We start from the raw sequence: 14,121 nt of genomic DNA on the forward strand, positions 1-14,121 counted from the left end.
TAGGTTTTGCCCATCTATAAGGCAAGCTGCAGTCCATTCATAAATTGGGCCGGATGAATGATGGGAGCTTTCTATTAGATAGGACACATCCATTGATGCATTGTCTTTTCAAATGTCTACCACCACGGACACAGTAGGATACAAAGATATAGAAACACTTGCCTTGTCAAATGACATACAAGAAACAGTCCACTCCAAACCAAACAAACCGACTTTCCTATCTATTCTCAGAACATGAGACAAAACCACATACTCACACCCATACTCAAACGGCACCTCCTTCTCCCAAGTAGGTGTGTGAATATATGGAGTGTCCTCTGACTGGTGGGCCATACTCTGTTCCCCCGAAATGCCCTGTATGGTCTCAGATCTTGTTTCCTCTTCCAACTCTGTGAAGTTGCCAGGAGCCATTGGTGAGCAACTATCTGCTTTCCCTGGAGAGGCCCCTCTTCAGAGCTCTCCTGGCATTTGGCCATCCTCACATCAGTAGGTACCAAGAAAGACTGACCCTGTCTTTGGTAAATCCAAACAAGTGAACCCAGTATGACTGGAACTGGGACTGGCTCTGGATGCCTTGCTTCCTGGATCCCAAGTTCAGAGAGTTTCATCACCAAGAAAGTTAGGTAGGTCAATTCCTTCAGGAACTGAATGAGGTCACTGCCTTGACAACCACTTTGTCCTAACAGTTGTTTCATAGGGTCCCATGAAATGGAGGCTGCCCCTACTTCCTGTTACACTTTCAAAAGTAAGAATGGTATTTCAACCATAGGCACCTGGGAACAGCTCTCCACACAGGCCTGGTTTCGTCCATCTTCTCTATATTAAGAAGAAAGCGGCTGTTTCAGACACATCCCTTCGTCCTGACGAGGGTTTTTGCCATGGAAGATGATTTTTGCTCTCTTAGGTCCTCCATAGCTGCCTACATTTTATCCAGGGATCATTTCTGCATGGACCTTTGAGGTTCTCAGCAGGTGGAAGATCCCCTACATTCTTGTATTGTAAGACCAACTCTGTACCTGCTCTTCTGTAAAGTGAGATTGAGTGAACAGTGTATGGTTAGGGTTAATAACAGGTTTGATTTGGGTTAGGAATCCTTCTGCGAGATGAATAATGGTATTGGAACCAACAGAAATCTAGGTAAGATTTGAAGCCAAGTAAGGCATTAGGCCCTCGAGTGGGATACTTAGTTTTGAATTATATTCTGCACAGATGTCTCAGATGAATTGATATACAATGGCATAGGACCTTGTATCTTCGATGATTGAATGTCGAGGAGAACATACAGTCAAAAAGGGATAGTAAGTAGGATTAGGATGATAGTTGGTAGGTTTAGAAACAAGAGTGAGTATAGGAGTGGGATCAAAATTTCTTTAGCAATAGGCTTTTGGGTAGAGATTGAATGTAAATGTCAGCACATGTGAAGAGTCAATCACAATAATGAACTGGGGTAACATCCTCACTCCATGGGTGCATCCTCCCCCAAGTGGAGGGGCCCATGGGGGACGAACCCTTATGGCAAGGGCAGAAGATGGTTGGTCAGAGCTGTTATTCATACTTTCATATAAGAAAGAGAGATCTGTGGGGATGTAAACTTAAGAAATAAGCCTGTGAGAAGGGTAGAACATCCTTTTAAATGTTGGCAGCACGGTCTTCCATCTCCAGACGATGATGGGCCTTTATGGGCTTAGAGGCCAAAATATTAATCTGTTCTTTAATAAATTGTACCAGCCTGTTTATAATGCAGGGTCCTATGGACACAATTATAAGTAAACCCAACAAAGGGCCTAATAGGGGAAGAAGGTAGGGTAGAAATCCATTAAGCCCAGTCCAGAGGGGATTTTCAAATAGTTCGCGTCATCTCTTTCTAGATCTTATTGAAGGTGCTTAATTTTAGTGCATACTATGCCTGATTTATTGGCATAAAAGCAGCATCGTTGCCCTAAGCCCAAGCAAATACCTCCCTGGTTATCTGTCAGCAAATCTAAGCCTCGTCTTTTTGAAGGAACACTTCTGCCTGGGAGTCTATTTGGTCCTGCAGATCTTTAATGGTTCCTGATAGAGTTTGTACATCATTTATAAGTTGTTGATGGTAAGAGTGTATAGCTGTGTATAGCTGTGCCTAAGCCAGTGTACCTGTGCCCACAGCAGCTGTTATTTCAAAGCTGGCAATGAGTGGTAAGGCCTGTATTGCCCGCCTGTGTCTTTTGACTAAGGTGTCTAGGCTAGGAATGGGTAGAGGATCGTCTCCTGGGACTATACTTATATCAAGGAGTAATAAGGCAAGAACAGAGCCACCGATCCAATTCGCTGGAAGCCTGGGGAAGGCCAAGTTTCCTCCACACATTAAAACTCTGCCATTGGGGGGACAAAGAGTTGGGGTGGGTGAGGAATAATTTTGTATGTTGAGCAATTTTCAAAGAAAGTAACTCCAACATCAATATCATAGGTGTTATTCTGCATCGCACCTAAAAGACATAATGTAATAGTGCCTATAGGTTTTACTTAAAAAGGAAATCCGGGTTGGCATGTATTATCATTGTCTATGATAGAATTAATAGGAACTGCCATAGTCATGATTGCCCCTGTTGTCATTTAGAGGCAGCAATCACCAGCAAGGGTGTGGTTGGAATTATTAAGCAAGGAGAAGGTAGTTTCCAAAATATCTAATGTATTGGTATCTAAACCTGGGAGCTGGGATTTAGGCTACATTAAGGGATGATATGTGAGCTCAGGGATTTAGGGTTGCAAAAGTTTGATTATCTGAGGATACTTGAAAGCATCAGTGGTTCTTCCACCATCAGTGACCCCTGTAGGGGCCTTAATGGGCCAGCAGGAGGGTTTACCGACAGGGCCTTGGCAACCAGCTGACTGTAGCTTGGTGTATTTGCCTTCTCCTCCCTGGTCAAATAGAACGGAGGTATAATGAATAGTGGTCCCCCCTGCTGCATGAGTTTTAGTTTGGGAGGCTTCAAAAAATTGTTCTCCCTGCTTGTTAACACAAATTGAGGGCGACACATAACAAGAGTCATGCCTCGCCTGGGTATGCAAACAGGTTGCAGAAGAATTTTGGAGAGCTTTACTTGTACTAGGGAGAATAAACTTTGGCTTGTTAACACATACCCATTTAGGCTGATGAACTCCTCCAAGTTTATGGTCAACCTCGGCATGGAGGTAAGCCACCTTAGTCACGCAGTCAGCAGTCTGGGTCCAACTAGTGGGAGCATGAGTCCAAGATCATCCCTTGCATTCACAGGGGGGCCCAAAAACTTACTCCATGATGTTCGAACATGGAGGGCCAAGGCCTCCATGTAGAAACCTGTTAAGCTGAAGTACCTAAAGCAGGATCCTCACACAGATTGTTGGCTGCATCTGAAAAATAACAAAATTTGTCCTCAGGTGGAGGGCCTCCATCCCTGTGTTGAGGTAAGTCATTAACCTGTTTAACCAGGCATTCTGGTAACCATCTTGGGGCTGATTGCTCTTGGTCCAAAAGACAAGCTGAGCCTCGTCCCCAGATGAGGACAGGATCTGGACATTTCCATTTATTTGTAAGGAAATTGCACCACAGAAGATGTGGGCAAACAGAATTGGACAAGGGATGCCAGTTTCTGTCTGCGACAGAATGGCCTTCACTGTCTAGGGTAAGAAAAATAAGGGCAAATAAGGCATGGTTAAGGCGATGGCTGGGAGTGGTAAATACAAGGGCGGAAGCCTTATGGAGGGTTATCCAAGTCTATAAGGTAAGGTGGGCACGTTCCACAACGCCTTGGCCCTGAGGGTTGTTTGGAATTCCAGTAGTATGACGAATTTGCAAGGTAGCACAAAACAATTTAAACTTGGCACAGGTATATGCAGGATAATTATCTGTTTTAATATGTATTGGTTTACCCATTATGGAAAAGGCTATAACAAGAGGAGAAAGGACATATTTGGTAGCCTCTCCTGAATGTGGTGATGCAAAAATAAAGTCGCTGAAGGTATCTATAGAAACGTGTATATATTTGGTAATTCCAAATTCAGGAAAATGAGTAACATCCATTTGCCAAAACTGATTGGGCAGTAATCCTTGGATCCTTGGTGGTTAACTCTCATGTGTTTAATGGGGAGGGAGACAGTGCAACCTGGGCATGCTTTTACTATTTCTCGTGCCTGTTGCCTGGTAATTTTACAAAGTAATCGAAGGCTCTTGGAATTTAGATGATGAAGATTGTGTAACTCCGTGGCCTTTTGAATGGAGCCAACAAAAATTGAAAAGATGGAACGAGTTGCTGCATCAGCTTGGGCATTACCTTGTGTTAGAGGCCTGGGATGATCAGAGTGTGCCCTGATGTGTTCTAAGAAAAATGGGTGTTGTCTGGCCTGAATTAGCTGCTGAAGCTGGTGAAACAGAAAGGCCACATTGGAAGAAGCCTTAATGGTGGGGGAAATCTCCAGCAGGGGCACAGAATGAGCAATGTAGGCACTGTCTGTATAAATATTAACAGGATTATAAAAAAAATATTATAAAAACTTGTGTTATGGCAAACAATTCCACAAACTGTGCTGACTGATAGATAGTATTAAAGGTGGTAGGCTGGTTATTGACAACAAAGAGCGCTCAGCCATTACTGGAACCGTCTGTAAAGACATTAAGGGCTTGAGGAATGGGAGCCTTTTGAGTAATTTTGGGAAAAATAAATGGATGTAACTGGACAAAATGTAAAAGGGGGTCATTAGGGAGGTGGTTATCAATTGTTCCCCAAAAGCCTGATAGGGCAATACCCCATTCATCCCCTGTCTGTAGTAAAAATTCGGTTTGGTCCTTCGTATATGGAATTAACTTATTATGAGGTTCTTTGCCAAAATGTTGTCGAGAAACAAACGACCTTTAATAATAATAGAAGCTACCTGAGCAAGATTAACAGTTATAACCTTGGAGGATGTGGTGGGTAAATGGACCCAAAGCAAGGGGCAGCCTTTATTTTTAAAATTTGGATCTCACTGCCAAAATATTCCTGTGGGTGTATGAGGAGTTTGTAAAATAACCAGAACCAGAGGAAGGTTATAAGAAATTTGTGTAACAAACTGTTGGGCAATGGCTTCTGTGACTTGGTTTAATGCCAGTAATGCCTCGGGTGTAAGCTTTTGAGAGGAGGAGGGGTGGGAACCACCTCTCAAAATATCATTAAGGGACAAGAGTACACAAGTGGCTAATTTTAAATATGTTCTTAGCCATTAAATATTCCCCAGTTATTTTTGAAAATCATAAAGAGTGTGAAGATGGTCCACACGTAGTTGTATTTTAGGAATTTGAATCTGATTATCTTGAAGTTTAAGGCCCAAATAGGTATAAGGGTCCTGTGTTTGAACCTTATCAGAAGCTATCTGTAGTCCCAAGGTAGTGAGGTTTTTGTAAAGGTCCAGGATTATTAACGTCATGGATATTAGGTGCAGCAATTGACAGATCATCCAATTCATGTAAAATATTAATTTGTGGACATTACTCTCTCACAGGGTCTACTGCTTGAGCAACGTATTTTTGGCAAAGACTAGGGCTGTTGGCCATACCTTGGGGAAGAACCTTCCATTGAAATCTCTGCATAAGGCCCTGAAAATTAATGTGAGGGAGACTAAAGTCAAAATAGGGTCTATCCTCAGGATTTAAAGCAATGGTAAAAAAGCAATCTTTTAAGTCAATAACCATTTTACAATAGTTTTTAGGAATAGCCACTGGTGTGGGAATGCCTGGCTGTAGTGCTCCCATCAGGCATATAACTTTATTAATGACACACAAATCTTGTAAAAGGCACCACTTGCCTGATTTTTTCTTGATAACAAAAATAGAATTATTCCATGGTGAGCTTGATGGCTCTACATAGCCGGCTGCCAGCTGTTCCTGCACTAACATGGGGGCAGCCTCCAATTTTTCTTGGGTAAGGGGCCACTGATCCACCGACACAGGAGTCTGATTCTCCCAAATAATTTTATCTGCATGGGGTACAGGAGGGTCAGGGACCAACACTAAAAATCCAAATACCCAAGTCTATATGTATTTGTTTTTTGTATGGCTTGTATAGGCTCAACCAGTCCTTGTCTCAGTCTCCCCAGGCCTGTACCAGGGACAAATTTCATATGAAGCATTTGATGAGTCACCATAGAATTGGGACTGGAAAGAATAACTTACATTTGACTCAAAATATCTCGGACGTATAGGTTAACAGGGAGGTCAGGAACAAAGAAAGGAGTGACAGTTCCCTTATTACCCTCTTTATCAGTCCAGCTAAGAGCCCTAGAGCTGACCAGAGGATTTTTTGACTGTCCTATCCCTTTAAGGCCTGTCAAGGATGGGGTGAGGGGCCAACCTGTTGGCCAGTATTTTGGAGAAATAATTGTGGCATCAGCTCCAGTATCAAGAATTCCTTGGAATTCCTTTCCTTCAATAAGTAAGATAAGGGTGGGTCTATTGTGAGAAATGGGCTGAACCCAATATACATCAGAGGACCCCAAGGAGGTAGCCCCCTCGGTAGGTTTGAGTGGTGGAAGTGCCTCCTGAATCCAAGGGAAGGAGTATTAATTGTGCAAGTCTTGTTCCTGCTGGGATGGCCGCAACTCTATTAATAGCTGTGGCCAGTATTTTTATTTCTCCAGTGAAATCATTATCATTAATGCCAGGAAAGACCTGAACACCTTGTAAGGTAGTAGAGGCTCTTCCAAGAATAAGGGCACACGTATGAGATGGAGTGGGACACATAATTCCAGTGGGTATTATCTGGGGCCCTTGCTTTGAGTCTAATATTGTATCGGTGGCGGCAAAAAGGTCCAATCCTGCACTGCCTGGGGTGGCTAATTGGAATGAGGCAATTGTGGAGAAGGATTTTGAGATAGGCTGCTGAGGGCATTTGTCTTAGATCTACACTCAGTGGCTCAGTGATGACCTTTACCACATCTAGGGCAAAGGGTAGCTGGGGGCAGTTTAGCCTCAGTTTGTAAAGACACTATTCTTAGGCTTTGTTTGCCTGTCGGACACTCACGTGCAAAATGGCCAGGTTGTTTACATGTAAAGCAAGTACGTGAGCCACGATTGTGAAAGGCCTTGGTAAAGGCGGCACCGAGGGCGAGACCCATGGCAAGGGCTACACCCACCCCTGCACAGAGTCTAATAAAGTCAGAAAGTTTCACTTTTTTCTTATGTGGTTGAAGAACATCCTGACATGCCAGGTTGGCATTTTCAAAGGCAAGATGTTTTACAAAGGTGCTTTCGCTTTCGCTTGGTCCAAGCAAGAATCCCGCAGCTAGGTTAAGCCGGGGAACAAAGTCTCTATAAGGCTTGTCGGGCCCTTGTCGAATTTTTGCCAGAAAAATGGTAGTGGAGGCCTTTTGAGGGAGGCGTCTCCAAGCATGTAAGCCAGCCATCTGAATCTGTGTCAAAAGTCCAGCAGGGAAACGTGCCAGTTAAGTTTTAGTGTCAAAAGGCGCATTGCCCGCTAGCTTAACATAAGTCCAGGAATTAGAGAAGGGCTTAGTTAAATTTTTCTGAGCAGTTTCCTGACAGTGCTCTTTGAAATCTGCATTCCATAACAGGAATTATCCGGCATTGAGGGTAGCTTGGTCTAAAAATTTCCAATCATTGGGAGTAAGACATTGTGTCATGTAGCTTTTTAATAAAGCCTACGTGTAGGGCACAGTGGGTCCATAGTGAGCACAAGACTTTTTAATTTTTTTCAAGAAAACGCAGGCTTAATGTTTTGTAGACACTCTGAGTTCCTTCCTGCCTAGGGATGAAGTCCTCATCCTCTGAGTCCTGATCTCCTTGATCCATTATCCCCGCTTCCTCCTCTTGATCCTCCTCTAAGTCTTTGACATCAACCTGGGCAGGCTTAACTATCTAACTGAGGGTGACTGAAAGGTGAGAACAGTCCAATGGAGCAGCTTAGCCTTTGTATTAGACCACTTTGGGCCAGCTTGCGTTGACTCCATGCCTAAGGCTAATGAATAAAACTCAGAGTCAAGGGATCTTAATTCTTTTTAAACTTGGATCTCTTCCAGTCTATGTTGGAGAGACTCTCCCAAGGGAGCCAGGTTAGGCAAGGGAATTGGAGAAAAAATATCTGGTGCGGGGATTTGGCCCCTGAAGGGCCGGAGCACAAAAGGCAGGAGAGATATAGGAGGGAGGTGGATGTGTAAGTCCTATAGGCTGTGGCTGGGTCCTAAGCGGTGGCGGGTCTTCTGAATCATTGGGAGCTGCTTCCTTCTCCAAGTTAGCCTTCTCCCCAGGGGTCAATGTGTCTCCAAGATTTAAAACTGGATAAAGGCGGTTGGTAACCATTGGAGCCCTATTCATTAGGGTGGTATTTTTAGGGGGACCAGGAAGGTTTCCAGGGTCCTGGGGAGACTGAGAATGGTCTATGTCTATACTAACTGATGACGAGAGGTCTTTTGCATAGTCTCTTTCCCAATCCTAAAAAGTTTTAAGGTACCATTGTCAAAGGGTGAACTTTTAAGAAATTCATTAATTAATTTCCAGTAAGAAAAGGTGGGAACAGGCAATTTTTCTGTCCAAAGGATTCATAATAATCTTTTAAACAGTCTCCTACTCTAAGCCATCTTTTACCATTAATGGTCCCTTCAAGGTGAAATCATAGACACAATTCCCCTATGTATGAAAAGAAAAATTTTAAGTCCTTTTTCTTAACACGTGCCCCCCATGTCTTGAAGGACTCCTTGAGGCCCGACAAATACAAATCATGTGACGAAACTGCTTGTCCCATGGTGGGTCACTCCCCGTGCGTCATCCCCACTCTCCTCCTGGATCTGTCTCTCGGTGGTGTCTGCTGAGGCAATTGCAAGCTCCGCTTGACCAAGTTTTCAAGGAGGATGGGGTTCCCTATCACTCAAAGGCTCGAGCCCCAGTCAGTGGGCACCAGATGTCCCGGCTGGCAGGACACATCAACGTGGGCAGCGAACCTAGAGAGGGAGCAATGAAGGGACAAGAGACACGAGAGATGACAGCAAGATAGGAGTTCTGATCAACCTTCAAAATACATTGTTCACACAGGGGACTTTATATGCTGGAGATGGGAAAGCTCTCTTATCAGCAGTTCCTGGATGTCTACAGAAGGTGAGATAACCTCAGGATATTTCAGAAAGACAGATGGCCACAGGATGTCTCAGGGACACAGATGGCTAAATGATGTGTCCAAGAGATGATGTCTCCCTGGGTCTTGTTTCTTGTAAGTGTCAGGCTATTCTTTGAAGGAGAATTCCTTCTACCCCTGACAGTCAGGGATTCAGTATTTCCAATGGAAAACTGAAAAAAGAATGCAATGTGTATGCAAATATGTGCTACTACAAAATCTTCCCACTTTCATTCAGAACAATGCCTTGACATTACCTTCACCCCAAGTAAGACACAATTAGAGAAGATTTGAAAATCTGTGAATACACATCTGGAATGTAAAATGCTCAGGAGTTCACAAACTTGGAGGTGGTAGAGGAGTTTCCAAAAGCAAAGGACAGGGTAAAAACTCCACAAACATGGAGCTCTGCCGGCATAAAAATTTCTTGAGAAACTGCTTCTGAGGTTGGGCACTTGAAATATATGTTGTTTTCAGGAGCTTTAGCTTCCTTTGTAGTGAGACCATCAAATCTGGGTCTGCATCTATGTGACCTGGAGGACATGGTTTCATATTTTCCAATGGATATGAGGCAGCAGTGCTGAATTCTCTCTTTGTAGGTAAACTGTTGCCACTGGGGGCTAAGTGTCTCCCAGTGGGGACTGTGAAGCCATTTAATCATCCTCCACTTTTTGTGGTGTTTCTTGTAGCTGCACTGGGAGTTTTGTATTTGCTTCTCGAAATACAAGGAGTTCAACTGGGACACAGTGCTCGAGGGAGTTCTGTCATGTGTGGTGGGTAAGGGTCTGCAAGAGAATGCACCAACCAGGCTTCTATCCCACATAGCTTGCCCCCTTGACCATAGCAATCTGATTCTAAACATTGCACTGAAACCTCTCCATATAACAAGATGCCTTTACATACAAGGATCTAGAGGCTGCACTATGTCAGTCACAAACCATTTGGAAGCTAATGCAAATCCAAATGACCCCACCACAGATGTTTTAACACACACCTGCACTCCACTGCTCTAGGCCGACTACTCATCAGGTTCCAAATTACTGGCATCTCTCTTCTACACCATTTTCATGAACACCAGTCAATCAAGGCACTTTCTGGTACACTCATGATCATCAATAGGACATACAAATTTTCTCCAGTGCCACCTGGTCATGGGAATTCAAAAATTTAATGGTATTTATCTAGCCATTTTTCAATGATGACATTGGAGGCACTGTGGGTTTCAATTCATTCAGGAACCATTAAATGGAGAAAAAGCTCATTTCAATGAAAGCTCTAGAAATCATTAACAGGCAAGGCTTCCCAAAGACAGGCCAAAAGGTCACATGAAGCCAGGTCCATTGAGGTCTACAATGTGAGGTCCATGTGTGTTTTGATTTGCAAAAATGGCTGCCAAGTTTTTGAGAATAAAATCATGTGATATCCTTCCTTACTGTGAATAAATAATATAACTGGTTCCTCTTTAAATAATAGATTGAATTGATATCTGAAAGTATATTAGAAATCCTAAATTGACATAAAATTAGTCATTCCAACCAGTTATGTATCTAATGGTAATCTTAGGGTTATTGTTTATCATGAAGTGTGTGTGAGTTTTGCTTCAAAAGTGATAATGGAAATGGAAAATATTGTGTTTGGTAAGAAGTCTCATGAAAAGACCAGTCAAGAAATATGGAGGAATACATGTGTTCTGAAGCAGTAAGTGATTGAAAGTGAAACAAATGCCTATAAATTTGCTAAATTGTAAATGAAATATATATCCTATAATGTGCATAAACTGATGAAATAGTAGTGTACCAGTATTGAATAAAAATGAATGTCAAAATATACGTCATGTACCATAGGAATCTACTTGCATTGATGTTAAACTGGGTCAGTTACTGTAGAAATATTAGGATTCGCGTGCATCATTCACCGAAGTTAGTTTTCTTTTTTTTTAATTTTTATTTATGATTGTTCAAAACATTACATATTTCTTGATGTATCATATTTCACACTTTGATTCAAGTGGGTTATGAACTCCTATTTTTACCCCATATACAGAATGCAGAATCAAATCAGTTACACATCCATTGATTCACATATTGGGTTACTAGTGTATGTTGTATTCTTCTGCCTTTTCTATCCTCTACTATCCCCTCTCCCATCCCCTCTCCTCCCCTCTTCTCTCTCTAATCCCGCTACTGTAATAAATTTTTCCCCCTTGTATTATTTTTCCCTTTCCTCTTACTTCCTCTTGTATGTAATTTTGTATAACCCTGAGGGTCTCCTTCCATTTTCATGCAATTTCCCTCCTCTTTCACTTTTCCTCCCACCTCACATCCCTGTTAAATGTTAATTTTCTTCTCATGCTTTTCGTCCCTAGTCAGTTCTTAGTTACTCTCCTTATATTAAAGAAGACATTTGGCATTTGTTGCTAGGGTTTGGCTAGCTTCACTTAGCATAATCTTCTCTAATGCCATCCATTTCCCTGCAAATTCTATGATTTTGTCATTTTTTAATCCAGAGTAATACTCCGTTGTGAATAAATGCCACTTTTTTTATCCATTCATCTATTGAAGGGCATCTAGGTTGAATGCACAGTCTTGCTATTGTGAATTGTGCTGCTATGAACATCGATGTAGCAGTTTCCCTGTAGCATGCTCTTTTTAGGTCTTTAGGGAATAGAATGAGAAAGGAAATAGCTGGGTCAAATGGTGGTTCCATTCCCAGCTTTCCAAGAAATCTCCATACTGCTTTCCAAATTGGCTACACCAATTTGCAGGCCCACCAGTAATGTACAAGTGTACCTCTTTCCCCAAATCCTCCCCAGCACTTGTGGTTGTTTGGCTTCATAAATGCTGCCAATCTTACTGGAGTGAGATGGTATCTTAGGGTGGTTTTGATTTGCATTTCTCTGATTGCTGGAGATGGTGAGCATTTTTGTATGTACTTGCTGATTGATTGTATGTCCTCCTCTGAGAAGTGTCTGTTCAGATCCTTGGCCCATTTGTTGATTGGGTTATTTGTTATCTTATTGTCTAATTTTTTGACTTCTTTGTATATTCTGGATATTAGGGCTCTATCTGAAGTGTGAGGAATAAAGATTTGTTTCCAGGATGTAGGCTCCCTATTTACCTCTCTTATTGTTTCTCTTGCTGCGAAAAACCTTTTTAGATTGAGTAAGTCCCATTTGTTGATTCTAGTTATTAACTCTTGTGCTATCGGTGTCCTTTTGAGGAATTTGGAGCCCGACACCACAGTATGTAGATCGTAGCCAATTTTTCCTCTATCAGACGCCATGTCTCTGATTTGATATAAAGCTCCTTGATCCATTTTGATATAACTTTTGTGCATGGCGAGAGAAAGGGATTCAGTTTCATTTTGTTACGTATGGATTTCCAGTTATCCCAGCACCATTTGTTGAAGATGCTATCCTTCCTCCATTGCATGCTTTTAGCTCCTTTATCAAATATAAGACAGTTGTAGCTTTTTAGATTAGTCTCTGTGTCCTCCATTCTGTACCATTGGTCCACCTGCCTGTTTTGGTACCAGTACCATGCTGTTTTTTTTTTTTTACTATTGCTCTGTAATATAGTTTGAAATCTGGTATCGCTATACCGCCTGATTCACACTTCCTGCTTAGAAATGCTTTTGCTATTCTGGGTCTTTTATTTTTCCATATGAATTTCATGATTGCTTTCTCTATTTCTACAAGAAATGCCGTTGGGATTTTGATTGGCCTTGCGTTAAACCTATAGAGAACTTTTGGAAATATCACCATTTTGATGATGTTAGTTCTGCCTATGCATGAACAGGGTATATTTTCCCATCTTCTAAGATCTTATTCTACTTCTCTTTTTACGGTTCTGTAGTTTGCATTGTATAAATCTTTCACCTCTTTTGTTAGGTTGATTCCCAAGTATTTTTTTTTTTGAGGATATGTGAATGGAGTGTTTTTCCTCATTTCTGTTTCAGAAGTTTTGTCGCTGATATACAGAAATGCTTTTGATTTATGCATGTTGATTTTATATCCTGCCACATTGCTGAATTCATTTATTAGTTCTAGTACTTTTTTTGTAGACCCTTTTGGGTTTTCTATATATAGAATCATGTCATCTACAAATAGTGATATTTTAAGTTCTTCTTTTCCTATTTTTATGCCTTTAGTTTCTTTCGTCTGTCTAATTACTCTGGCCAGTGTTTCGAAAATTATATTGAATAGAAGTGGTGATAGAGGACATCCCTGTCTTGTTCCAGATTTTAGAGGGAATGCCTTCAATTTTTCTCCATTCAGAAGGATGCTAGCCTGAGGGTTAGCATAGATAGCTTTTACAGTGTCGAGGTAAGTTCCTCTTATCCCTAGTTTTTCTAATGTTTTGAACATAAAGAGATGCTCTACTTTGTCGAATGATTTTTCTGCATCTATCGAGATGATCATATGGTTCTTATCTTTAAGTATATTTATGTTGTGAATAACATTTATTGATTTCCATATTTTGAACCGTCCTTGCATCTCAGGGATGAATCCTACCTGATGATGATGCACAATTTTTTTGATGTGCCTTTGTATCCAATTCGCCAGAATTTAATTGAGGTTTTTTGCATCTAGGTTCATCAGAGATATTGGTCTGTAGTTTTCATTCTTTGAGGTGTCTTTGTCTGGTTTCGGAATCAGAGTGATGTTGGCCTCATAGAATGAATTTGGCAGAGCTCCCTCTTTTTCTATTTCCTGAAATATCTTGAAAATTATTGGTATTAATTCTTTTTTAAAGGGCTTGTAAAACTCCGCTGTATACCCATCTGAACCTGGGCTTTTCTTGGTTGGTAGTCTTTTGATTGCTTTTTCTATTTTATCCATTGATATTGGTCTGTTTCAATTGTGTGTATCCTCCTGACTCAGTCTGTGAAAATCATATGACTTAAGAAATTTATCAATGTCTTCACTATTTTCTATTTTATTGGAATATAGGTTTTCAAAATAATTTCTAATTGTCTTCTGTATTTCTGTAGCATCTGTTGTGATATT

This window comes from Callospermophilus lateralis, unplaced genomic scaffold (genome assembly GCF_048772815.1).
Source record: "Callospermophilus lateralis isolate mCalLat2 unplaced genomic scaffold, mCalLat2.hap1 Scaffold_282, whole genome shotgun sequence".
NCBI lineage: Eukaryota > Metazoa > Chordata > Mammalia > Rodentia > Sciuridae > Callospermophilus > Callospermophilus lateralis.